General features: G+C 48.3%; 1 long non-coding RNA gene across 1 annotated transcript in view; it reads right to left on the bottom strand.

Moving 5' to 3' along the window:
• Positions 1-1,416: 1,416 nt before the first annotated feature.
• The window catches only part of LOC141424974 (uncharacterized), an 85,663-nt gene continuing 62,305 nt past the window's right edge, over positions 1,417-24,774 (bottom strand). Inside the window, exon 3 of the long non-coding RNA XR_012449962.1 lies at positions 1,417-1,655. This is a non-coding gene — a long non-coding RNA (uncharacterized lncRNA). The remainder of the gene's footprint in view (positions 1,656-24,774) is intronic.

The raw sequence follows: 24,774 nt of genomic DNA, 5'->3' as shown, positions 1-24,774 counted from the left end.
AATGCAATTTCCAGAGACACTGTTGTACGCAGATTTTAAAAGTGTTGCATCTCAGTCTCAGACAATTTGGACAAAAACGAAAATGAAAATGAGGTGCTGGGGACAGCTCACATGTCCCTGCTCCAGGGAGGAAGGACATGTAGCTGTCAGAGATGCAGGAAGTGTGAAACAGAAAAAAGGAATCTTTCTGAATTTAACATCCGTGGTGTATTTATTTACTTATTTATTTTTTAAACAAGATCTTGCTATGTAGTTCAGGCTGGCCTTGAACTTGTGATTCTCCTGCCTCAGCCTCCTGAGCGCTGGGATCATCAGGTGTGCACCACCATGGCTGGCTCATCATACGTGGTTTTAAATGTCTATGTGGAACTAAGTTTATAAATTAACATTATCGCTGGACACTTGACACAAGTGGTAGAGTGCCTGCCTAGGAGTACAATCCCAGTACCACCAAAAAATTCAAATGTTACAAAAATACAAATTAAACATTATAAGTAAGCATTCAATGATTTCATCTTTGCCCGCCAATATTTGTATATTCAAGTTGGCCCCAAAACTTTATTAAAACTTTCGGGTGAAAAAATTGGGCCTTATATTCCTGGCTTCAATATGCTTGGGCCTGTATGATATACGGTGGTGAGAGAAAATTATCTGACTCTAATTTATTTAGATATACACACATACACAAAACTATAGACATTAAAAAAGACTAGAGTGCAGGGCATGGTGGTACACATCAGTAATCCCAGCACTTAGGAGGCTAAGACAGGAGAATTGGGAATTCGAGGCCAGCCTGGGCTAGAGAAAAAGCTAGATATAATTGTGCCAAAATGTGAACAATAATTATGCCTGGGTGGTGAGATTATGAAGCATGTGTAGTTTTAATCAGGGATTGTTTTTAAAGATATATTAATGTTACACCAGGGAAAAAAATTTTTAGAAGCCTTTTATAAAAGTGTCTCCTTTCTTAGATTCTCCCTTGGGGCTTTTAGAAAATCTGGCCCTTTTTATCTCCAAATCTTCTGGAAATTGTAATAGGTGATGGAAGTGGGAGAGACTTTGATAGAAATATATAGAAGTAGAGAACGATGCTCTTGACACAATAAATACAGGGGAAAGTAAATTACCAAATAATATCAGTAATATGTATATAGTATGGTTCCCTCTGAAAGTAGAGGTGGGGGGAGAGAAGGATGGAGGGTGCGTGTACACACAATATACATGTTTGCATACATATGCTGCCCTCAGCCCCCAGGGTAGACACATCCACTTACACTTGCCCATGCTGTTCATTTCTCACCAGGGCAATGTGTGTTTCTAACAGAATACACTGCTCTCTGCTGATTCTGCTGATTCTGCTGAGATGGGCAATGCAGAGGGCAAGTTCCATCCACATCCTCACTTTTCTGCAAAAAAAAAAAAAAAATTCTAATAAATAAGTATTTTCCTACCCCCCCCCTTCCCAAGCCTGTGAGGTACCCAGAAGCTGGCACTTCCCTGACTCTGGCTCCCATCCACTGCCCAGAGACTTCTGGCCTCTAGGAGGACAACAAGACAACAGCTGAGCGGTCGGAGCTGTGTGCTGGGTGTTTGCCATGTGCACCAAGGGTTTTGTATGCACCAGCTTGTTGGTCCTTTCTGCCATCTTCCACCTCCTGTAAGATGGAGAAACTGAGGCAGTGAGAGGGTGAGGTTACATACCTGGTCAGCAACAGAGCTGAGGCTGGACCAGGCAGCCTGGGACCCATGGGTGACACATGTGCCCGCAAACAGCAGCTACCTTAGCAACTTCCATCTGTGCCCTGCCCCCGCACATACATAACACACACACACACACACACACACACACACATTCTTCCTGATCTGATCCCACCATTGAGATCTGTCATCAAGGCCCCTGCTGCCCACACCTCTGCAGGGGTAGGCAATCCTCACCATCGAGGCCACCAACATGGGAGCTGAGCTGTGTCAGTGCCCCCTGCTGCTGCAAGTGGTGTGGGGGCTGTTACCATTACACCTATAGGATGATCTACCTGGACCCTCCACACACCAGCATCACTCTGCATCCTCCAAAGCCCTGTGATAAGCTGGGCACAGTGGTTTTTGTGACACCCTGTCTGGCACCACCCTGTGCCCCAGAGATTTCGTCAAACTTCCTCTCCTTGCTCCTTCTTGCAGACCTCCACCTAGCTACCTTCCCACAATATAGAGAGGAACACAAGCGAGGAACAGAATGGTTCCTGCCCTGGAACCAATGGCCCCACATACCCAGCCAGCCCTCTACACACCTGTATATGCTCAGGCCTTGCTGAACCTCTCTCAATCCCAGGTGACCTCAGGTGGAAGGAGCCCCTCCCCTACCAGCCCAGCCCACCCCACCCTCATCTTCATCCTCGCCTCCCTCTTTCCCCAAGCCCCCACCACCAAGAGGTCCCATCCTTGCTCACTTTGCCCCTGCATGGGCAGTCAGCTGGAACTGGCTTCACCATGACATTGGAGAAAAGGTCAGAGGATGGTGCCGTAAGGTACCTTGCTGGAAACAGAGAGGCCCTAGGGGCTGGGGCTTTGAGTCTGTCCCCCACCCCCTTGGAAATGTGAGAAGGACCTCAGAGCCCCTGGAAGCCAGCATGCATTTCTCCCTCTGATTCCATCTCCTCCTCGGGCTTCCTTTTGATCTTGTTTTCAAGCCAGAGAAGAGCATTTCTACGTTACTCTGGCTTGATTATAACTGACTCTGAACCTTTCCAGTGATTAAAGTAGCCGCGAGGCTATGTTCTCCAGAGATCCATACTGCAGGTTGAATAATTCAAGGCGTCCCTTCCAGAAGGCTGAGAAATCTGAGAGGAAAAATATCAGAGAGCAGAAAAGAGGTTTTTTTCTTTTAAAATAAATAAATAAATAAATAAAGCAATTTCCCCCATGCTGGCTACACAATAAGTACTCCATAAATGTTGGTTAATTTTGATTGACATAAACACTCAAACAAAAATCAGGAGAAGCTGGTGATGCACTGACTAGGCTGGGCTGGACTGGACTGGGCTGGGCTGGGCTGGGTTGGGCAGGACACTGGATGACACTTCAGGTCACCTGCCTCCTCTCCCACCTCAGTGTTTTCCTGAGTTGGAAGGAGGTTTGAGATGAGGACAATGAAGAGGAGGTGGTTGATGGCTTCTGTCACCATGCTTGGCCTGCTGACTGAGGCTGAACCCAGTGGAGAGGAGTTGGGCCCAGAAAGTGAAGCTATTTTCACAAAGGATTGTGGGAACCTTTGGGCCCCAGCTGGGCAGCTTTGGTGCCATGTGGCCGACTTGACATGGGAGGGAGAGGTGAGTCTGCTCTGTGTCTCACTCAGCTCTGGACCCTGTAGCAGGAGTGAGCGGGGACAGAAGCAGGGGTGACAAGGACTCAGGGCCAGCTCCCCCAGGCAGCATGTTCACCAAGGCCAGTTGCCACCCTCAATCAGGAGTAAGCAGAAAACTGCCCCTAGGACAGAGGTGAAGAAAAGGCAGAGATCTGACAGCCAGCTCCCCAAACCACCCATACAACCAGGAAAGACTTCAGGGGCAACCCCGAAAAAACTCTTACAACCAAGGACTAGTGATGCGGCAGCTGTTCCTGCCCACAGCAGGCGCAGTCCGAATGGTTCAGATTCTAAAACTTGCTTCAAGACCAGTCCAACGCTTGACATCGCTAGCAGGTGGGAAACCGCAGCCTAAGAAGGCTCTGGAATCCTCCTGTCTGAGGAAACTGAAGTCCAGAAAGCTGGCATTGCCCAAGGTGTCACATACACAACTAGTTCAGAGCTACAGGATTAAGATCCTTATGCCCCATGCAGGACTCTCTCTCTCTCTCTCTCTCTCTCTCTCTCTCTCTCTCTCTCTCTCTCTCTCTGTGTGTGTTTGGGGAGGGGTACCAGAGAGAAAGACAGGGACCATGACTGAGATGGAGACCCATGGAGTGAAGACCAAGACTATGCCTTGTGCCAGCACCTCCATCCAATATCCTGTCAACACCCCTCAGCTGGAACCCAGCTGCCGCCACCCCCTCCCCAAGGCTGCACGGTCAGCATCCACAGAGCCAATTCAGCAATCTGTGGTTTAATGAGCATCAGATGTTGCAACCAGGGACCCAGAGCCCAGAAAATTCCAATTTCAAGCCCTCTCTTTGTAGTCAATTAGCATCACAACCCCCTACCCTGGACAGCCCAACATTCAGGAGCCACAGAGCCAAGGTGACTCCCACACTTAAGCCCCAGTGTTCCAATAGCCAAAATGTCTCCAGTCCTGGGAAGGAGCTGAGCCATTAGAAAACAGGTGTTACTGTCCATCTGGAATGACAGAAGCCCAACCTCTCTCGGTAGGGCAAATGTCCCAGCTCTCCACTTCCAGACCCTCCCTTCCAGAATCTCTTGAGTTTGCTGGAGGAGCCTTTAGGAACTTGGGAAGAGTACAGACAGAAGATCCAAATCTGAACACCAATCTGAGCTGGACCCTTCCATGAGCACTGTGAGAAATGGAGACAGATGTGGAGGGTTGGGGGGCAAGGTCGAAACTCACTGGGCAAGTGGGGCTCAGAAATGATGGAATGGGGCCTCATCTGCCCTGTGGACCAGGAAAGCAAAAGAAATCTAACTTCTGAGAAAAAAGCAGGAAGGACAAGGGCTGAACAGGTGAGGTATGAAGGACACCACGCACTTCACCGTGCGGCCCCTCCTGGACCCTCAGGGGTCATGGGCACCTTAGCTCTGTCTTCTGTTCAACTGGTTCTCTCCTGGCTCCACCAGCTGGATAGGACTCCAAAGGGTCTCCCGTGTGAAACAGGCCTTGAGGTGTCCACCTCCCCTTTGGAGTAGCACATCTGGAACTCAGCCAAATGCCCTGAGTCAAGAGCCCCCAGTGCCCTGTGATGACAGGCCAGGGACAGGCATTTCTTCCTCTTGCATTCACGCCTGTGGTATCCACAGCTGGGTCCCTTGAAGCTTCTGGTCTGTGGAGAGCCCTGTGTTTTCTCAAAGGGGACTTTGGGAAGCCACCTTTTCCTCGTATTCTTTCACCTCCCTGGGGAAGGTCTTCTGAGATGCTGCCCCTCTCAGCATCTGTTCCCCCTTTTTCCCCGACCTCCCTGCCCCACACTGAAGGCAGGTGGGCTGCCTGCCCCCTGTGTGGAGCCTTCTGTGGCTCCCCTGAGCTACATAAGGCAGTCCCAACTGCAGGACTCACAGGGGAATCTCCCAAGACCCATGTAGCCCCACCCATCCTACCTGCCTGCCTCCCTCCCCACACTGCAGATGAAGTCAGGCCACAGCCCAGGACCTGGCTTCTCAAGGTGACACACTGTGGCACGTGGGCCTTCAGTCTGCAGCACCCTTGTCCTTGAATGCCATGGCAGCCTCAGAACCAGCCAGCCTGGGCTGAAACTGCACTCTGCCACCCTCACTGAGATTCTGCTGCCTCCATGGGTAGCAAAGATGCCCTCCCGTCTTTTCCCCCAGGACTGAGAAGAGGATTTGAAGTAACTTAGGTGAAGCATCCAATGCAGTGCCTACACAGTGCCCGAGGATGCTCAACAAGACTGTGTCCACATCCTGCATACCAGGAAAACTGCAATTCAGACGTCAAAACTCAATTCCACGGTGCTTGCATCATGGAGCCCTTTCTGATTCCTTGTACAGCGCAGACTCTGACAGAACTGCTGCCTCTGGCCTCATAGCAACCTTACCAAGCCTGTAACTGAGCACATCTCCCCCACGCCATCCGTGCACACCGGTGTGCCTCCCCGTCCTCACATCTGAGCCCAGGACAAGGCTTGGCACACAGATGAAATCCATAGATGTTTATTTAATTGAATGGCATTGAATTCTTCAAACCTTATTGAATTCTGTCACCCAACATAGTCTCTGTTCCTCCCAGCTTTTTAGAAGTCGTATTCCTTTTTCATCAATAACAACCAGCATAGCTACCCCTTATTGATTGCTTCCTGGCTCCATGCTCTTGCTAGGTGTATGTCTCACGACTAGTTCACTTATCCTTGCCACAACCCCACTGAGGTAGGCTTCTGACTAGCCTTGTTTTACAAATGAAGAAACTGAGGCTCAGAGGGTTGACTGTCATGTCCATGGTCAAACAGCTTGGAAGTAAGAGGGGCCAGATTTGAGCCCAGGTGTTCTGTTTCCAGAACATTTGCTCTTTTATTTTTAACTTTTTACTTTGGAATAATTTGAGATTTATAGAAGACTTGCAAAGGTGGTACTGTGAGTTTTGGGGGCTCTTCACCCTGTTTCCTCTAATGGTAATGTCTTACCTAACACTGGCACATTTATTGAAATTTGAAAAATAACACCAGTGCAATATTAGGTAAACTGCAAACATAATGTGGATTGCCCCAGTTTTACCACAATGCCCTTCTCCGTTCCGGGATCCCACCCAGCATCCCACCCTGTGTTGTCTTCCATGACCCTTGTGCAGTCAGGCCTGTTACAGGCTGTCTCTCAGCCTGGCTTGATCTGATATATTCTCAGAAAGAGTCCGTGAATTTGGGGCAAGCACACCACAGTGGTGACGTGTCCTTCCCCTCACATCTGATCAGAGACACATGATCACCGGGCCTTGTCACTGTGAGGTCAGCATCAATCACTTGGTTAAGCTGTGATCTCTGGGTTTCTCCACTGCACCTACTGTTTTTCCACATCTGCTTTTCATCGCCAGGCTCAAAGACCACTCAGTCACTGGCCCTGGAAGGGTGCTGCCTAGCCAACAGCACAGTCAGAATTGGGAGTCCGGAGCAGAAGGATTCTAGAGCTGTCTCAGGTGGGATCTCATGCCAGCAACAGCAGAGGACTCCCACGTACTGGGTGCTCACACCGGAGAGAGGGCATACCACTTCCTGTCCAGGAAGGCCGCCCAGGGACAGCAGGACTTAGCAGGGATCTGACTGGGTGGCAGGGAGGCATGGCCATTCCAGCTGCATGGTACATCCCTAGGAGAAGCAAGCAGGGCAGGGCCTCATAAGAAGGCAGTAGTGGGACTCAAATCTCATAGTGGTCCTATAGCTGTCTCCTGGCCTCCAGGCAGCATGGCTCTGTAACCCGCCCAGTGCCTTGAAAACACATGCACTTTGCAGCCTGTGTACTGCAGGCAGTGCCTTTCAGACAGGGAAAGCTCGATCTGGTGGCGCGTCCTCTTCCCTCACCCACCCATTCATGCCCTCTCCTCTGCCCCCATGATGCTCTGACGCTCTAGCTGGTATTTATCATGCCCATCGCTTCTAGACACATGGTGCTCACCTGAGTCCCTAGATGCAGCAGGGTGGGACCCTGCCCTTCCTCCTGTGCCTTCCTCAGCACCTCCAGGCCCCCACACACAGTAGGGTCTTAGCAAAACACTCATGGAAAGGCAGGAAGAAAGCAGGTTCACTTCTGCAAGAAGCTTTGCAAAGAACATTCTGAAGACATTTTGTGACTCTCGCCATCTTCCAAAGCTCAGAAAATCATTTTAAAAACTGATGACTGTGAAGTTTCAATTATATTCACAAAAAGCACAGAACAGCAACTTTGCATTTGAGAAGCCTAAAGGACCTGGGAGAAGAACACTCAAGATAGGGACCAGCCTGGAAGGGAGACCCAGCTGTTCCAAAGGCAAGCTATGTAAAAGAAGACTAAATTCTTGAAAGAGAGGACAGTTCTGGAGACATTGTGTGGCTATAAGGATAGGTGAGTTAAACCATGAGCCAGCTGTGCTCAGAAGCCACATTACTAGAGGCATAACATCCACACAAAAGGAGGTGATAGACCTGTTCTGTTCAATGCTGGTTAAGCTATAATCAGAGAAATCATTCAGAAAGACAAATTAGAACTGAGTGTGGTGTCCTCCACCTGTCATCCTAGCACTCAGGAGACTGAGGGAGGAAGAATCACAAGTTTAAGGCCTGGGCTACATTGTGAAACTCTATTGGGGGAGAAAAAATGAAGGAAGGAAGGAAGACGAGATTGCAAACTAGATTGCATGCAGAGGTTGGTTTTAACAGAAGAAGAGTTGCAGTTAACTAGAAAAAGGGCAGGACCGGTGTTCAAACAGGAGAATGAGTGTGAAGAATCTGAGAGACACTGCTAACTGCTTCTGAGGACCTATGGGAAAGGCCAGTGTGGCTTGAAAGAAATGATGGCTGAACCTACAGGGCTTTTTGTTTTTTTTCTCTCTCTCTACTGCTTGAGCCATTCCACCAATCCTTTTTTCTTTAGTTATTTTTTAAATAGGGTCTCACTTTATGCCCAGGCTGGTCTAGGTCTCCGTGCTCCTATTTTTGCTTCCCACATAGCTGAGGTGACAGGTACACACCACCATGCCCAGCTTTTTTATTGATTGAGATGGGGTCTCAAAAACTTTTTTGTCTGGGCTGGCTTTAAACAATGATCCTCCTGATCACTACCTCCCAAATAGCTAAGATTACAGGCTTGAGCCACAGCACCTGGCTGGTGCTGCACCACTTGAGCCGTGTCCCATTTTGCTTTAGTTATTTTTCAGGTAGGGTCTTGTGGTTTTTTTGTCTGAACTAGCCTGGACTGAGATCCTTCTATTTATGCTTCCTACATAGCTGGAATGACAAGTGCACACTCAGCCTACCTTCAGGACTTTTCTGGGTCATACAGAGTTTGGGTTTTAGCCCAAAAACAATGGAAAGTCCTAATCTGAGTTTCATATTGGGCAGGGGTTCACACTGAGATAAATCATCACACACTCACTGAAGGATAGTTCTTCAATGTCCAGTAAGGACCAATCATGCATTGGGAGAGCTTTAAAAGATCAGGAGGCAGGAATCCCATGAGATGTGACCACAAGAACGGAGCCTAGCAGAGGACATGGCCAAGGCTGACACTGGGCCATCTGTGCTCACTTTTGGAGTTGGCCTTCAGGGATATTGGGGAACCAGCAGCTGCTGAAAAGGCTTTGTGCAGCAGAATTGCATGAGTCCTACTTTGTTTTTGCCTCTCCCTGCAGAAAACCAGGACCAGAGCTCATCTCCTTCCTGCCACGGTTTTTTTAAAGCCAAAAAAGAGCCACCCACTGCACTCTCCCTCCAGGGAGACGCTCTGGGATGGGCACAGGTTCCAGGCCGTAGGGAGACCTTCTTAGGTGATTCACTGAAGCATATCACAAACAGTCACATGTCACCCTGAATTTGGAAACAGTTGCCCTGCCCTTCACCCAACACCTCTACCTCAGGCCCTGATTTTCATCTTCCTGACACTGCTGCCACTATTGGTGTCCCCAGAAATCAGATGCATCTGCTGCTGTGGCTGCTGCCCTCCCGGGGACAGAGCCTGTGGGTCCCGCTTCTTTATTCCCTAGTCAAAGCAAAGGCTTGTGCTCAACACCTCTGCCCTGACCGCAAGGAAAAAGTGAGGAAATGAGTTTTCAGAGTCTCTGCTAAGGCTGTCTGGTTCCCACTGAGACTCAAATGCTGGCAGAATTCTCAAGCAAGCATGGGAAGTCAATTCTGATGTCAAAACACCATCAAGTAGGACTGGGATGTAGTTCAGTGGGCGAATGCACACTAAGCATTTGCAAGGCTCTGGGTTTGATCCCAGCACCAAAAATAAGACCAATAAATACAGTTCCTGCCCACTGCAGGTGGCCTCTCTCAACCCAGCTCCTAGTACAATTTCTACCCTGTGGTAAACAGCTCTAGATTTTAACAACAAGCTCAAGACAAGGAGTGGTGGACTGGTGCCAGCATCCTCGCAAAACTCCCGCCAGCAGTAAAGAGAAGGGGCGTGTAGCTCCCAACAGGTAGCCCCTCCTGTTTAAGCCCAGCGTTCCCTCCCAATGGAGGCAGAAGGTCAAAGCCACAGGCAGAACTGATGTGAGGCTGAGTTGCATCCCTTCTCTCAAGGTGTCACACGGGCTGAGGACAAAAGTTACAAAGGGCTGGGGGCCTCAGGTAATAAAGTGTTTGCCTAGCAAGTGCAAGGCCCTGGGTTCAATCACAGTAGCAAAAAAAAAAAAGCAAAAGAGTTGCAGAAACTTAGTCTCAAAGCATAAATGTCCAAGAGGGGTTGGACCCTGCTCAGCCTGTACTCAACATTTGTTCTTGAAGCTTCTTTGCTTCTGCCTACTCCACCCTGAAGCCAGTTTCATCCCCTTCCTCAGGTCCTGGGTTTCTGATCTCTTAGAATCTGTCTGTCCATCTATACTTCTGGGCCTTTCAAAACTGGAAAAAATACCCAATGCAGCTAGACCATTATTTTCCTGGAAGGAAAAAATTTTTTTTTCTAAAATCCTGAGCTGCCAAGCCCAGCAGACTCCATCTGACAGCAGCAGGTAGGGATGTGGGGGGAACAGTCCATGCCAGTCAAAGCAAGGACCAGCGTCTGCCAGCCAACATTCTGTCTGCCAGCCAACACTGTCTCTCTCTCTCTCTCTCTTTCTCTCTCTCTCCTTCTCTCTCTCTCCTTCTCTTTCTCTCTTTCTCTCCATCTCTCTCTCCTCTCTCCCTCCATCTCTCTCTGTCTCTCTCTGTCTCTCTCTCTCTCCTTCTCTCTCTCTCCTCTCTCTCTCTCCATCTCTCTCCATCTCACCGTCTCTCTCCTTCTCTCTCTGTCTCTCTCTCTCCCCGTCTCTCTCCGTCTCTCTCTCTCTCTGTCTCTCTCTCCTTCTCTCTCTCTCTCCCCTTCTCTCTCTCTCTGTCTCTCTCTCCTTCTCTCTCCCTCCATCTCTCTCTCCTTCTCTCTCTGTCTCTCTCTCTCCTTCTCTCTCTCTCTCTCCTATCTCTCTCTCCTCTCTCTCTCTCTCCATCTCTCTCTGTCTCTCTGTCTCTCTCCTTTTCTCTCTCTCTCCCCGTCTCTCTCTCCTTCTCTCTCTCTCTCTCTCTCTCTCTCTCTCTCTCTCTCTCTCCATGTCCTTAAGTCGGACAGGGCAAAGGCTGGGGAGGAGCGCCACCCCAGGGAAACCCACTAAAATTAAAGCAGCAAAGAGCAAGGTGTCTGAAGCTTCCCTCCGTGATTAATTTAGGACCCGCCACGCTGGCCATCTCGTCCCAGAAATTAGAGGAAACCTTCAGGGAGAGGAGCGCTCCGTGTTGCACAATCGCACACTTGAGACCCCACACACACTTCCCACCCCCTCCCCTTGAGTCTAGAGAGGAGGATCACAGTAAGAATTAAGCCACTCTATTTATGGCTGCGAAGATCAGCAGTTCTGGCCACCCCTGCTGGGGTCCAGCTGAGCCCTGGAAGGCCTGAGAGGCAGCCTCACCGATGTCCACCTAACCATAGCGGGCACAATGAGAGCGCTGCCAACACCCCCTCCAGGGAGAAGGCCAGGGCTATTTAGAACAGCTTGTTGACGGGGTCAAGGAGAGGAAGCCCGCGCCTCTGAAGGGCACTCATGTCGTGAAATCCAGCCGCAGGCCTGCCTCATCACTCAACGTAAGCCATACAGATTTATTTATATTTTGCACGAAAGAGGGAAATTACTTAGCCGTAGGGATCAATTCTTCAATCCAATGTTTCTAACATGGCAATAAATTTATTTCACCATGTCCCTTTTTCTTTTTCCTCTTCTTGAGCTTAAAGAAATAAGCCACCCTCTGGGGAGGGAAAGAGAGGGAGGACATTCCAAGGGAGTCAAGACCCAGAGAGAGAAATGAGATGTCCAGCCAAGACGCTGCTCTGGGAGGCTGCCTGGCTTTGTGAAGCAAGCACTGGAGTTGGAATCAGGGGACTGGGATTGAGGCCCTGGCTCTGTCACTTTTCCATAGCACAAGTCACCCTGAGCAAGTCAGAGCTCTATTTCCTGGTCCCTAGAAGAACATATACAGATAGAGCATGGTGCACAAGGAACCATCCAGGCCACACCCCAAGGCCAGGCAGTGCTGGGAGCTCCCGCCCCCTCCAGGAGCAGGGCAGATCTGGGATGTCTGTGACAGCTCCAGTCTAAAGCACCCCATACCCAGAGGAGCTCCAGTGCGGGTGTGACTAATGGTCCCTTAGGCAAGCACACTTCCCCACCAGAGACAGGCTTGGGCTGAAGTACTGTGCAGGTGGATGCAGTTACTGGCTACCGTGGGGCTGTGGTGGAGAAGCAGGAAGGGAATGACTGGAAGGAAACCACATCTTAGGCACTAGAGTGGGGAAGAGACAGGAAACTTCCTTCTGGGAGCAGGAGGAGTGGGGATTGTCCAGATAGATGGAACAGCCTGGACCAAGGCAGAGGCAAGTGCATGGGTGCCAGGAAAATAGTAGAGATACTCTTTCCTCTGCTGGGCCAAGTGTCTCCTCTTCCAGAAAGCTCCTTCAGACCTATGGTTGTGTCCTGCTCCCAAGAGGCAACTGATCGTAGTCCTAGAAGGCTCCTTTACGGTGACATTTAAGACCTTCCAAGCCTGTCCTAGACTGACTTCATTTTCCTAGACTTTCATTCCCCAAACCCTGCCCTACCCACCCATCCATTTCAGTCATATGCTCCACCAGCAATCTCTCCCCTGCCTGCTTCTTACCCATCAATACTCTAAGTGTCCCATTCTGTCCAACCTAAATGTTCCCTTTTCCAGGACATCATCCAGACCATCTTCCTGGATTCTTGTGATATTGCCACCCCTTGTCCTTTTGGACACCACGATATTCACTCAAAAAAAAAATTTATTGAACATGGACAAATATTCATGGCCCAGACACTTAATGGAATTCCACTCAGCAATAAAAAGGGACAAATTACTAACACCCAAACATAGATCTCAAAAACACTACATTGAGTAAAAGAAACCTAACACTGTTTGAGTCTCTTTGTGTGATTAATCAATGGTGACAGAAATCAGAACAGTGCTTGAATCTGGGGACAAGGGGATTGACTCAAAAGGGGCAAGCAGAAACACAGAAGTTTTCTGGGACAATGACAATGTTCTATACTCAACACAATAGCCTCTAGCCATGTATGACCACTCAGCACTTGACATGCAGCCAGTGAACAATGCTTAAAGTATAAAATATACCCTGCTTTTCAAAGACTCCTGATGAGCAAAAGAATGTAAATTATCTCATTCCTGAGCTTTTATTGATTTCATATGTTTGTGATGATGTTTTAGACAAATGAGGTAAAGCAAATATGTCATTACTATCGTTTGGGTCATAAATGTTCTCCCAAAAGCCCACGTGTTGAAGGATTCCTTCCCAGGAAGCCCTCAGGGAGACTTGGGAAACTTTAAGAAGTAGAACCTAAAGAGAGGTCTCTATAGATGAGTGAGGTCAGGCCCTTGAGGAGGATTATGGGGCACCAGCATTCTCGTCACTCTCTTTGCTCTCTGGCTTGTGATGTGAGAGAATTTTCTCCACTACACACTCCCATCATGATATGCTTCCTGACCATAGGCCCAAAGAAACACCGCGGCCAGTCACAGACTGGAACCTCCAGAACCATGAACCAAAAGGAACAGCTCTCTCTTTGTAAGTTGACGACCCCAGGTATTTTGTTATAGCAATGGAAATATGGCTAACATAAGTACCAAAATTAATTTCACCTGTTCCTTTCTACCTTTTTAACAAGGCTAGAAAATTTGCAATCACCTCTGTAGCGCACCTTATATTTCAACGGGACAAGGCTGCTGTAGATTCTAAGGCGTTGATTACACGGTGGCACACACTTATCAAAATCCACGAGATCTGTGCATTTCACTATGTGGGTTAGACCTCATTATAAGACAGTTTCTAGCGAGCACTTAACTCAGTGCTGCCGGATACCACCAGGCATTGGTAACACAATGCTGTAGAAAAACAGACTTGGCTCCCAATCAACCTTGTCAGAGAAACTGGAATCAAATAGTTGTCCTAAAAATGGTTTTATTGCCTTACCAAACTTAAGACTGTTGAGCAGACACTGTTTTGGGGCATCTTTGCCCCCCACCACTCCTAGACCCAAGAGGGGTGCATATTAGGCCCTCAGCAGACTCTGGTGCGCAGAATTGAACTATTGAATCTATTCATTTGCTGAAAAAGGTAGCTACACAGAGGCTGTCTGGGGAACATTCCACATGAGCACTTTCATCTTTCTGTAAAATTCCCAGGGATAGAAGGATCCAGAATCTATCCCTCATTTTTGGCCTGCTCCTCTGGGACATAATCCTAATATTAATGACAAAATGTTTTGGTGATATGACCTGAGCATCTTGGGTAAATACTGTGAGAAGCAGGGTGGTCGAAATTAATCCAAACAGATTTCCTGATTTAAATTGGATTGTGGTATTTACAGACTGCTCTATCCTCTAGAGACTCTGAAGGTAAACTATGTTAGGAAACATCGCCCAGAACCAGTGTTCCAGACATGGTGGGGCAGTCATGGTTCTTAGGAAAGGTTTGTAAAGAGCTGCAGCTGGCTTCCTTGCCAAGTTCCTCAGCCTTGGTACAAAGACACGTCCATACCTTTGGCACACAGCTCTCTCCACAATACCTCACATCTTGGGGCTAAAGGAGAACCACTCATGAGATCCTTATTTGCTGATGAAGTTTTAAAGGAAGCACCTCATGACCTGGTAGAAGTCATTTAAATGTCTGGATCCAGTAGAGACCACTGAAGTAAAAATCCAACTCACAGCAGCCACAGAAGGAGCTTTTATATTAATTCATTTCGGGCAGTAATGGACTTCTGCTCTGAGCTGAGCCTGCACAGGGGCCCAGGAAAGCTATAGAAAGGTCAGACCTGGTTCCTGCCCTCAAGAGTCCTATCAGGCAGGAGGAGTATAATGAGCACTGTCCATGGCAAGTCAAGGACAAGAAGGGCCCAAACTGAGTATTTAGGGAGCACAGAGAAGGGAGAGTTCATTCCTCCTGTGGCAACTGCACCACAGCACCTGAACCTGCTCTGTGCCACACACATGCTGGGCTCGAGTCCACGTACATAGAGCAGAAAGGTCTTGTGCCTCCTCTGTACTCCTCACCCTCCTCACAGCAGCTAGAGACTGATGACTTTTCCAAATCAGATCACTCATATCACTCTCCAAGGTAAACACTTTCAATGATATCCTATTGTACTTAGAATACAGCTCAAATTCTCAACACAGTTGTCTTCACCAGCTACTGCTGCGTAACAAAACAGCCCAACACAAACTGCCATCTGTGCTATGCAAATGAGTGGGCATGACAGTGCTCCAATACAAACATTCCTTATAAAAACAAGCAGATTTGGCTTGTGGGCTACATTTTGCTGGTCCCTGGTCTAAGCAAAAGTATGCCATGTTACAGCATGCATTTTTTTTAAGCTCACAATTCCCAGCTCTAGCTAAAGGAAGTATAATTTCAGAACTACCTACAAATTTCTTTTCTATTAAGCAGTTCACTTATTCAAATTAGTAAACACTTTTCCTGCACCAGGCATTCAATACACAGAAATGATGATGATATATCAGCAACCTTCCAAAAAGGGACCTTGGGTTAGTTGAGCGCCTGTTACGAGCCAGCTATTTCACCTGTGTCGTTACGTTTACTTCTCACAGCAACCCTACCAAATTAGTGTTACTCTCCCCATTGGACCATTAAGAAAACTAAGGTTCAGAGGGCAAAGGGATTTGGCTTAGGCCACACAGTCAGGAATCAGCAGAGCCAGGATCCAGTCCCAGCTCTGACCAACTGCAAGGTCAGGGCTGTGTCTCCCCCAGGGGGAGACCCCACAGTCAGTCCAGAGAGGCTAGACTTATTCTATTAAAGAGTGTGTTTGTGGGCTGGCAGAATGGCTCAAGTGGTAGAGCACCTGCCCAGCAAGATTGGGGCCCTGAGTTCAAACCCCAATACCACAAAAAAAGAGTGTGTTTGTGACGGGGTGCACTTTCACAGCCTCAAGCCTGACCAGCATCCCCCACTCCTGCCGCCAGTACCTTCACCTTCTGCAAACTTAAATTTCACTTGTCCATCTGCCAACAGAGCTGCAAAATGGATCTGCAAGAAACTGCCAAGATAAATCCCAGCTTTGTGATGTGTTGTGGGCTTTTTCTCAAAGTGCAGCCTGGGGTTCCCAGGGAAATGGGGCGTGGGTGCTATTATTTAATAACATGCAAAGTACTTTTTAGGAAGAATGCACTTTTTTTTAATGAACATTGATTGAAGCCCATTGTCCGAACCAGAGCGTTAAATCAGGCCTTTCAGACAGGTGATTGAAACGATGCAAGTGGTTGATTTGGTTTCTCTCACCCACCCTAGTGAGACAGGAGCTTCCAGCTAGCTCAAGAAACATCACATTAAGGAGAAGATGGGGCTGACGGGGGCCGGACGGGCTGTCTCAGCCATAGTGGACTCAGAAGTCTGGGGTCTCTGGGAGCCTGGAGAGTGTCTCCTTCCCACAAATGTAATGGTAGCCTCCGCTGCAGGTTAGCTTGGCAGAGGAAATCCATGCATTTTCTGCAGGCACTGGGGCAGGACTGTGGCTATGGCTTTGAGGAAGTCACAGGGGTCAGCACAAGTTCCATGCCAGAAAGAGACAAGCCCCAGAGGCTGCTTCAGCAGAGAAAAAGGATTTGCTGTGGAAATGTTCCCAGTCAGTACAGTCAGGAATCAGCAAAGCCAGGATTCAGACCCAGTTCTGACCAACTGCAAGGCCAGGGGTGTCTCCCTAGGGGAAAACCCCTCTGCATAGTAGACTCAGTTGCATCCACATCCCTGGTCCAGTCCCAACGCCTCTGAGACCTAGAACCAGAGAATCAGTCCCTAAGAAGGCTCTGGCGTCCAAAGTGGAGCAAATGACTTTCAAAAATGCTGGGGCATTCCACATTATCCTTTTGGGAGCAATGGATTCCTGGAGACAGCCAACAACACACTCCCACTGGCCTCCGCTCCAGAGCTATCATCCACTTTATCCCCATAAATCACTGCTGTACACATGCTTTCTCTCTCTTTTCTCTCTCACCTGGCCCCTCCCCAGGGCCACTTCTTTCTCTTCCCCAAAGACAATGTCAAAACACTTTAGAGATTAAATGAAATCTGTATCAGAGCGTGATCAGCTTAGCTCAGCCAGAAGCTTCCTGTCCCTCCTTCTGCCACCACAACTCCCACACCAAGACACTTTCTCAGCATGGTGACGGAAAAAGGCAAAGTCCCAGAGCAGCAGCCTGGCAGGCCCCAGAATGGGTTCCTTTGGAGGGAGCTGCTGTCACCCCAAGGACTTCCAGAAGCCAGTGTGCAAGTCTACATGGCATCCTGCCTGGTGACAGGTGACCTCCTTGTGACTGGCCTCCCCAGGCTGCACCCTCTTAGCGGGGCCTGTGATGTAGATTATCACCTGGGGTACAAGCCAAAGTAGCCCCATTGCTCCACCCAAAATCTGGCTTAGCCAAAGGAGAGTCAAGTGTGGGATCTGGTGGCCCTGAGCAATGCTGAGAAAATGACCGTGACTAAACAGATGAGGCTTTCTTTGCCTTTGGACCCCAGTGGCTTCCTCTGTGCCTAGCTCTGTGAAAATGAGAGGGAGAGGAGAAAAGTGAGAGGAAGCCAGGAAGAGGAAGAACTCCTCATCATTCTGAGGCAGAATAGATCAGGGAAAATGAGGCATGGGAAACAGCAGCTAGGGAATTAGAGATAATTCTGTATTAGTGAGTGACTTGATTTAAGGCACACGGACACTATTGTCTTTGCTTTAAACCTTACACCCCCTCAACAAGTAAAAAGAAAAAAAGTGAGGGGAGAGCAGTTCTCTCCCACTGACCTGGCCTGTTTGTCCATTTTAAATAATTAGTGTGCTCTGGGAACTGAGCAAGGTTATCTTAAAGAAAGGTTGGACACAAGGTGGGGAGTGGGGGGAACACCTGGGAAAATGACTCCTCTGGACACGAAAAGCATTTATAAAAGAACATACTTATGCCAAGTATGGACTCCTGCTTTACAGGGAGCATCTGGCAGGACCTGTCCTTTGTTGAAAGGGATGCTCAGATGTCTATGCCATAGTGACCCAAATTTAATGAGTGGGCCAATCTTGAAATCTTTGGTCCCAACTGACAAAACATTGGAACAGCAAGAATGATTAAATTACCAGGTGTCAGAAAAAAGAGGAGCACTTTTCTTAAGATGAATTTGAGCCAAACCCCAACCTCTTTTTAATCATAAATACCCTGACATTAGAAGACTCGTTGCACCTGTTATCAGATGTGCCAGCACCGGTGTCTGGGCTGTGTACACTGTTTATATCTTTCACTTGCCTTGCTTTCCTGGTCTCTACTTCTATGTGTTCTAAAATTCTTTTTTTTTTTTTTTTTTTTTTTTGCCACAACATCACAAACTCAGTACCCAACGGCTAGCTGGAGGACTCCTCCCTGTTGAAGTCCTCCTCTGCAACATCGCTGGTTGCAGTAATAATTCTGGAAGAGAATTTAGGATGCTCAAGACCCTGAGTTCCATCCCCAGCACTCCAAAAAGCAATAGAGAAGAAAACTAATCAAGATTCAGATTTAGGCTGGGCACTGGTGGTTCACACCTTTAATCCTAGCTACTCAGAAGGCAGAAATCAGGAGGATCTCAGTTCAAAACCAGCCCCCAGCAAAATAGTTCAGAAGACTCTATCTCGAAAATTCCATTAATAAAGGGAACTAGCAGAGTGGCTCAAGAGGTAAGAGCACCTGTCTAGCAAGTGTGAGGTCCTAAGTTCAAACCCCAGTGCTGCAAAAAAAAAAAAAATCAGATTTAGATTTCTCAGAGCACCAACAAAGAGACCCTGGAAATAGCTAGACTCAGGGAAATAACTGTGAGCCCAGGCAGACTGACAGAAGCAAGAGGCTTACTGACCGGTGGGGGAAGTCTTGGGCTGTACATCAGAAAGCCAGGCTTCCACTCCTACCACCAGCCACCTTACAATCTCTCCTGGGCCTCAGTCACCTTATCCATACATTGGGTTGGACAAGACCATCTCCAAGATATGGTTTGGATCTGATATGGTTTGGATCTGAACTATCCACCAAAGCTCATGAGTTGAAGGCTTGGTCCCCAATGCAGCAGCATTCAGAGGTAGGCTTCTGGGAAGTGACTGGATCATGAGGGCTCTGATCTCATCAATGGATGACCCCTTGGTGGGTTCATAGTTTGGTGGCTACTGGAAGCGATGGAAAGTTAGAAGGCAGGACCTTATTGAAGGGAGTGCGTCCTTGGGTTGTCTTTAGGGGCTATATTTTGTGTCCAACCTCTCTCTCTCTCTCTCTCTCTCTCTCTCTCTCTCTCTCTCTCTCCCCGTTTCTCGCCCCCTCTTCCTGCCTGCCGTGAGGTGAGCCTCCTCCTCCTCCACACACTCCTGCTTCTATTATATTCTTCCCCACCACAGGCCTAAAGGCAATGGAGCCAATGGACCATGAACTGAAACCATGAGCCAAAATAAACCTTCCTTCCTTTGAAATTGTTTCTGTCAGGTATTTTGTCACAGCAACAGAAAGCTGACTAACATATACTCACACACCCTGAAGCAGACACTCTGTGCCAGCCTCACCTAGAGGTGGCTGGTATACTAACCAAGCTCCCTGCATGGGGCAAAACATTAATAACTGGGGATGGGGTGCTCCGAAGGTAGACAAAAGTGCATAGTGCTGACCTAGGAGGTCCTCAGAAGGAAGGTTAGAGGAAGAAGGAGACCAGAGCATGCATCAGGACTGGGTGACAGTGAGGCTGGGGGGATAGGGTGGACGGCAGGCCAGGCAGCCATGTCCTCTCCCCGCTCTCCAGAGTGAACACCAAGTCTGAAACCAGCTGTCCCCTGCAATGCTGCCTTGTTATATCCTGTTCTCCCTTGATGCACTCACCCTGGTTTGTTTTTATTTATTTATACAGCAATCACTTATTATTGAGCCCTTGTATGTGACATGCAGTGTTCTAAGTGCCTTATGAATATTCATTCATTCATTTAACTCTTATAATGATCCTACGACAGGCTATAATTAATCCCATTTTACAGGTGAGAAAATCGATGACAGAAGTTTGATGGAAGAACCTGCCCAAGATCATCACAGCTTGTAAGCGATAGAGCCAAGATTTAAACCTGATGCTTCCTCTGGGCAGGGCTTGGGTCTGCTTCACTCAGTGCTCGATAAATTTGCTGAGTCTGCAAATGAATGAGGGGATACAGTGTGGCTGACATGGTCTCAAACTGCCACCAAAGAGAACTGCTGGGACCTGGCAGGTGCCCATTCCCACTGCTGTGAAGAGACGGAGCCTGCTCTCTGCCCTTCTGCACCAGGGCTGGAGTCTCCCAAGACTCTGAGCTTTGAAGAGACTTCAAAGGAGCCCAGAGGCAGGCTTGAACCCTTCCTGGGCTCTGTGGGAGCAGCGTCTCTGCCTTCCTGTGGCTTCCCCTGGCCCCCTCCGCCTCTGTGGTTGGAGACTTCAATTAATTATGCTGTGTAATTAGATAAAGAATATTCATTTTTCATTAATGACAGTAAACTCTTGCTCTGTGGCTGAGTTCCTTATGTTTTAATTAAGCAGGGCTCCTGAAAGCCGCGTGGCTGCTTCGCCAGTGCTCACTCTTATAATGAACAGTCACTTAGAATTTTAAGAAGTGAAGGATTCCTTCCCCAAGTTAATTACCTCAAAATTAGCTTAATCACAGCTCATTTAAACTTATCTAAACAACAGTGCAAGGAGTTACAGGAAACAGAGGTTCTGAGTTTGCTGGTTAAAGTAACAAAAAAAGTACTAATAACATAAAAGTCCCCTCTGGGGTTTAGCAGTGACCCTGTGGCCCACTGGCTGAAGCTTGCTCCGAGCTGGAATGTTCCCAGAGTCACAGAGTTAAAACAGGAGTAAGAACATTTGCATCTTCTGGAACCAATAGCCATTTTTGATTGCGAGGATTCCTGGAAGGGGTATGAGGTTCTACGATCCCCTCTGCTGCTGCTCCCAGAGGGACAAACAAAGCCCCAGGCCTTGGGTTTTGGCTGCTCCTTCCTCCTTCAAAACCCACCTCCCTCTGCTCTTAGGTCAGGAGTGGTGGCCAGGTCTCCCTACTGGTCATGCACAGACCAGGGTGTCTATGCAGAGGAGGTCCAGGCACTGGAGAAACCCAGGCTCCAGGACCAGGAGTTCCTCCTGCAATTCCCAGCAGTCATGGTCACACTCGGTGCAATGCCTGGCACACATGGATACTTGGTGTGTGGACCCAAAGGCATGAGGTGCTTCATTGGAAGCCTGCTCGTGAAGCCAACTGAGAGTCATCCTCTTTCTCTTTTTGCCTTGGCCTCTCTGGTTCCAGCCACTGAAGACAGTAGAAACTGGCAGGCTCACACCAGAAGGCCAGTCAGTTAGTTGGGAGTCCAGCCTGTCTTTAATGAGTGGTCAACTGCATAGTCCCAGGAAGCAGAGCTAGGCTCAATGGAGAAACTGCCTGATTTCAGCTCGAGACAGTAAAGGACTGTCTTCTAGTAAAGGCAGTCCAGGCTGCCCCAAGGAAAATTTACCTGTGCCTCGCTGTGTGCCTAACACTGAACTAAATTCTTTACATTGGGTATCTGGTTTAGTCCTCAGAGTAGCCCAGCCTCACAGGTGGGGAAACTGAGGCACAAAGTAGTCAGCATCAACTTCACACTGGTAATAATTACAGGATTTAAGCCTACATAGTCAGACTCTGAGCCTCTCTAGGAAGGAGTAAGTTCTCTGGCTAGGAGGAGAGACTGAGTCACCTCATAGACTTTCCCATTCTATAGTAGTTTAGAAAGGATAGAGTGTCAGGCATTTCCACCTGTCCAGCAGATGCTGTTTAACCCCACTCTGGATTGGAACAGCAAGACTGTTCCTGCAGATAAGCACCGGGCTGCCAGGCAGCAGGGACTGTGCAGGACAGCAGGAGGCTGCAGCTGCTCCCGCAGGTCAGCCGAGGCCCTCCTGAGTGGGAGGCTGGGAGGTTTTTTATCTGCCTCCTCTGTTCCACACAATTGGCTTTCCTTTGCCAGCTCCCTGTTGGGGTGGGAAAGCTCAAAAAGCCTGGAAGGGAAGGCAAGCCATCATAAAAAGCTTCCAAAAATAAGAGGCCTCCTCCCTGGTGGAGAGATAAATAGCTCTGGCAGCCTGGCACTCCCTGTCCCTTCTGCTCAATCTCAGGTCACCCTGGCTCGCCAGAGGACCCTGCAACTCCTGGCAAAGGTCCAGAACTTCCCAGCCATTACCTGTTTCCTCCTAATCCCCCCCTCCCACCCCAAGAGAGGAGGCACCACAGCCCAGACACAGTGTAATTTTGGCTGTCACTACCCTAATTACACCCCACAGTCCTCCTGCCGCACCATGCACCCTGTGCTGCCTGCATAATGGGCCTTTTTTAAAAAGACACTCTCCTTTTCACAGCTGCCTTTTGAAGGCGAACAATCTCACACAATGTCACTTAATGACAGCACTGCCTTGCTCTCCAGCAATTCCCAGCCCCCCAGTCCCCAGCCCCCTTCCTCTCTCTCTCTCTTGCTTGATCTTTTTTTTAACTCGATAATCATCATAATTGTCATAATCACTCTACAGTTAAGAGAAGGTAGCTAGGACATTTCCATCAATTATGAAGTGACCTGATAAAAGGTCAGGGCGGTCTGTGTGAGCAGCAGGCAGTACAGGAGGGAGGCAGACACGAAACCACACATGAGTGAGCACAGGAATGAGAGTGCACACACACACCCCACATGGGTGCTCACACCACATAACCAGGCCTGGAGACTGACAATAATGGAGGCAGAGACAAAGGCGGTTTCCGCCTGATGCTTTGGAACTAAAAGCAAGGTCAGACTCTCAGAAGAGACCCCAGTCTCCCCAGCTCCAAACCTCTGTGACTAGCTATAGCCCTCTTTCCTGGCCAACTCAGTATAGGGAGCCACAGAGCAGTGTTAGGACTATGGTCCAGGTGGTGCACACCTGGAATATTAGCACTCATGAGGCTAAGACAGAAGGATCTCGAGTTCAAGGCCATCCTAATACATCTTATACAGTTATAGCAAGACCCCACCTCAAAATAAAAGTAAAAAGACTATGGGTATTGGAGGCCAGTCCCGTGAATCTGTATCCCTGTTCGGCTCCTTTTCTGGCTCCCTATTTAATCTCTCAAAGCCTCACCATACTCATCTGGAGAATGGGATAGCCAATCCACCATGAGAACCCAATGTTGTGACCATTTTACCTAAAATAATCTCTCTCCAAGTTAATCTCCATACTACAGTATTAGCTCATTTCCTTCACAGCATTTACGGCAATGTGAAAATGCATTATGTGTGTATAATATATATGTGTATATGAATATTCACACTATGTAATTGCTGAATGCACCTTCTCCCACACAGCTATCTAATCTCTGAAGGCAGCGTTCTTCATATCTAGAACATGGGAGGTTTAAGAACACAAACTACACAGCTAAACTTTCGGGGTTCAAATCCCGATGCTGCCCCTACCAGCTGTGTGACCTTGGATAAGCTATTTAACCTCTTTGTGTTTCACTTTTTGACATCCGTAAATAAGAATTATGGCAGCACCTACCTTAAGGGCTGTTGTGAGAATTTAATAATGAGTTACAGTAGTACCCCTTATCTGAGGGAGATGTGTCCCAAGACCCCCAGTAGGTGCCTGAAACCACAAACACTACCCAACCCTGACTCCACACAGCTTTTCCTACATGCCCTGCAGTGTGGCCACATTGTAACAAAATTAATCTGTTCTTCCATGTTTGTTTTTTGAAACAGGGTTTCACTATGTTGCTTAGTCTGGCCTCAAACCTGAATCCTCCTGCCTCAGCCTCCTGACTGCTGGCATTACAGGCATGGCTACACTACTCTTCACTCTTGTCTTTCCATGTCTTATGCCCATATAGCTGTCTTCTTTGCATCACTGTTCTTTCTCTTTGAGGCCATTATGAAGGACAACAAGGATTCCTTGAACACAAGCTCTATAATATGGCAACATTTCAGTAAGCTACTAAGTGACTGGTAACATATACCCACCAACCTGCCTGGATGTGCTAGACAAAGGGTTGTTTCATGTCATGAGCAGAAGGACTGGAACAGAGAAATTTCATCATGCTATTCAGAACAGCACACAATTTAAAACTCATGAGCTGTTTATTTCTGGAAGTTTCCCTGTAATATTTTCAGACTCTAGTTAACCTTGGATAACTGAAACTGTGGGAAAGGAAACTACGGAGAGGGATGTGGAGGGGTGATACTGTATACACAAAGTGCTCAGAATGCTGCTGAGCTGTTTGTTGGTGGTGTCATCTGACACCTCAAACAGTGCCTCAAGCTGTGTAGACACAATCAATGTTTGTTGAGTGGATGTCAACCTACAGCTCTTAGCACTAAGCGTTTGATATGCGGCAAGCATTTAATAAGTTCTAGCTATTCTTATCTTCATCACAATTATTTTTGTTATGGTGGGCATGGCTCTCACCCTCCCCACCTCCTCAGGAGCTGCTGTCCCCACTGTTCAGATGAGGAGTTGAGACCAGAAATGGCTTACAAAAGTCCCTCTACACTAGGGCGGTCAGCCCCAACCCTGGTTTTTCAGCTTTAGTTGCTTCCCTTCCAGAAAGGCCCAGCCTCAGCAGCTGGCTCCGGAGGTGTTTAATAAACACACGCCCCTCCTACAGACACCTGCCCCTCGGCCTGCTAAAGCCCAGAGTCAAATCTAGTTTTGATGTGTTGCGGCCTCCTAGGAGCCAGCTCTGCGATGGAGAGAGGCCGTGCCATCTGCCACAAGCCTGGGGCTGTGGGGAGGAAGCCAGCCAGGCACAGGAAACAGGGTGTGAAAGAGCTTGCACTCCTGCCATGCCAGGAGCTGCTGTCGAAAGATAGCAAGGCAGGAGTGGG

The sequence above is a fragment of the Castor canadensis genome, chromosome 7 (assembly GCF_047511655.1).
Source record: "Castor canadensis chromosome 7, mCasCan1.hap1v2, whole genome shotgun sequence".
NCBI classification, from domain to species: Eukaryota; Metazoa; Chordata; class Mammalia; order Rodentia; family Castoridae; genus Castor; species Castor canadensis.
The sequence above is the reverse complement of the archived record's forward strand: the minus strand, read 5'-3'. Positions and strand labels throughout refer to the sequence as shown.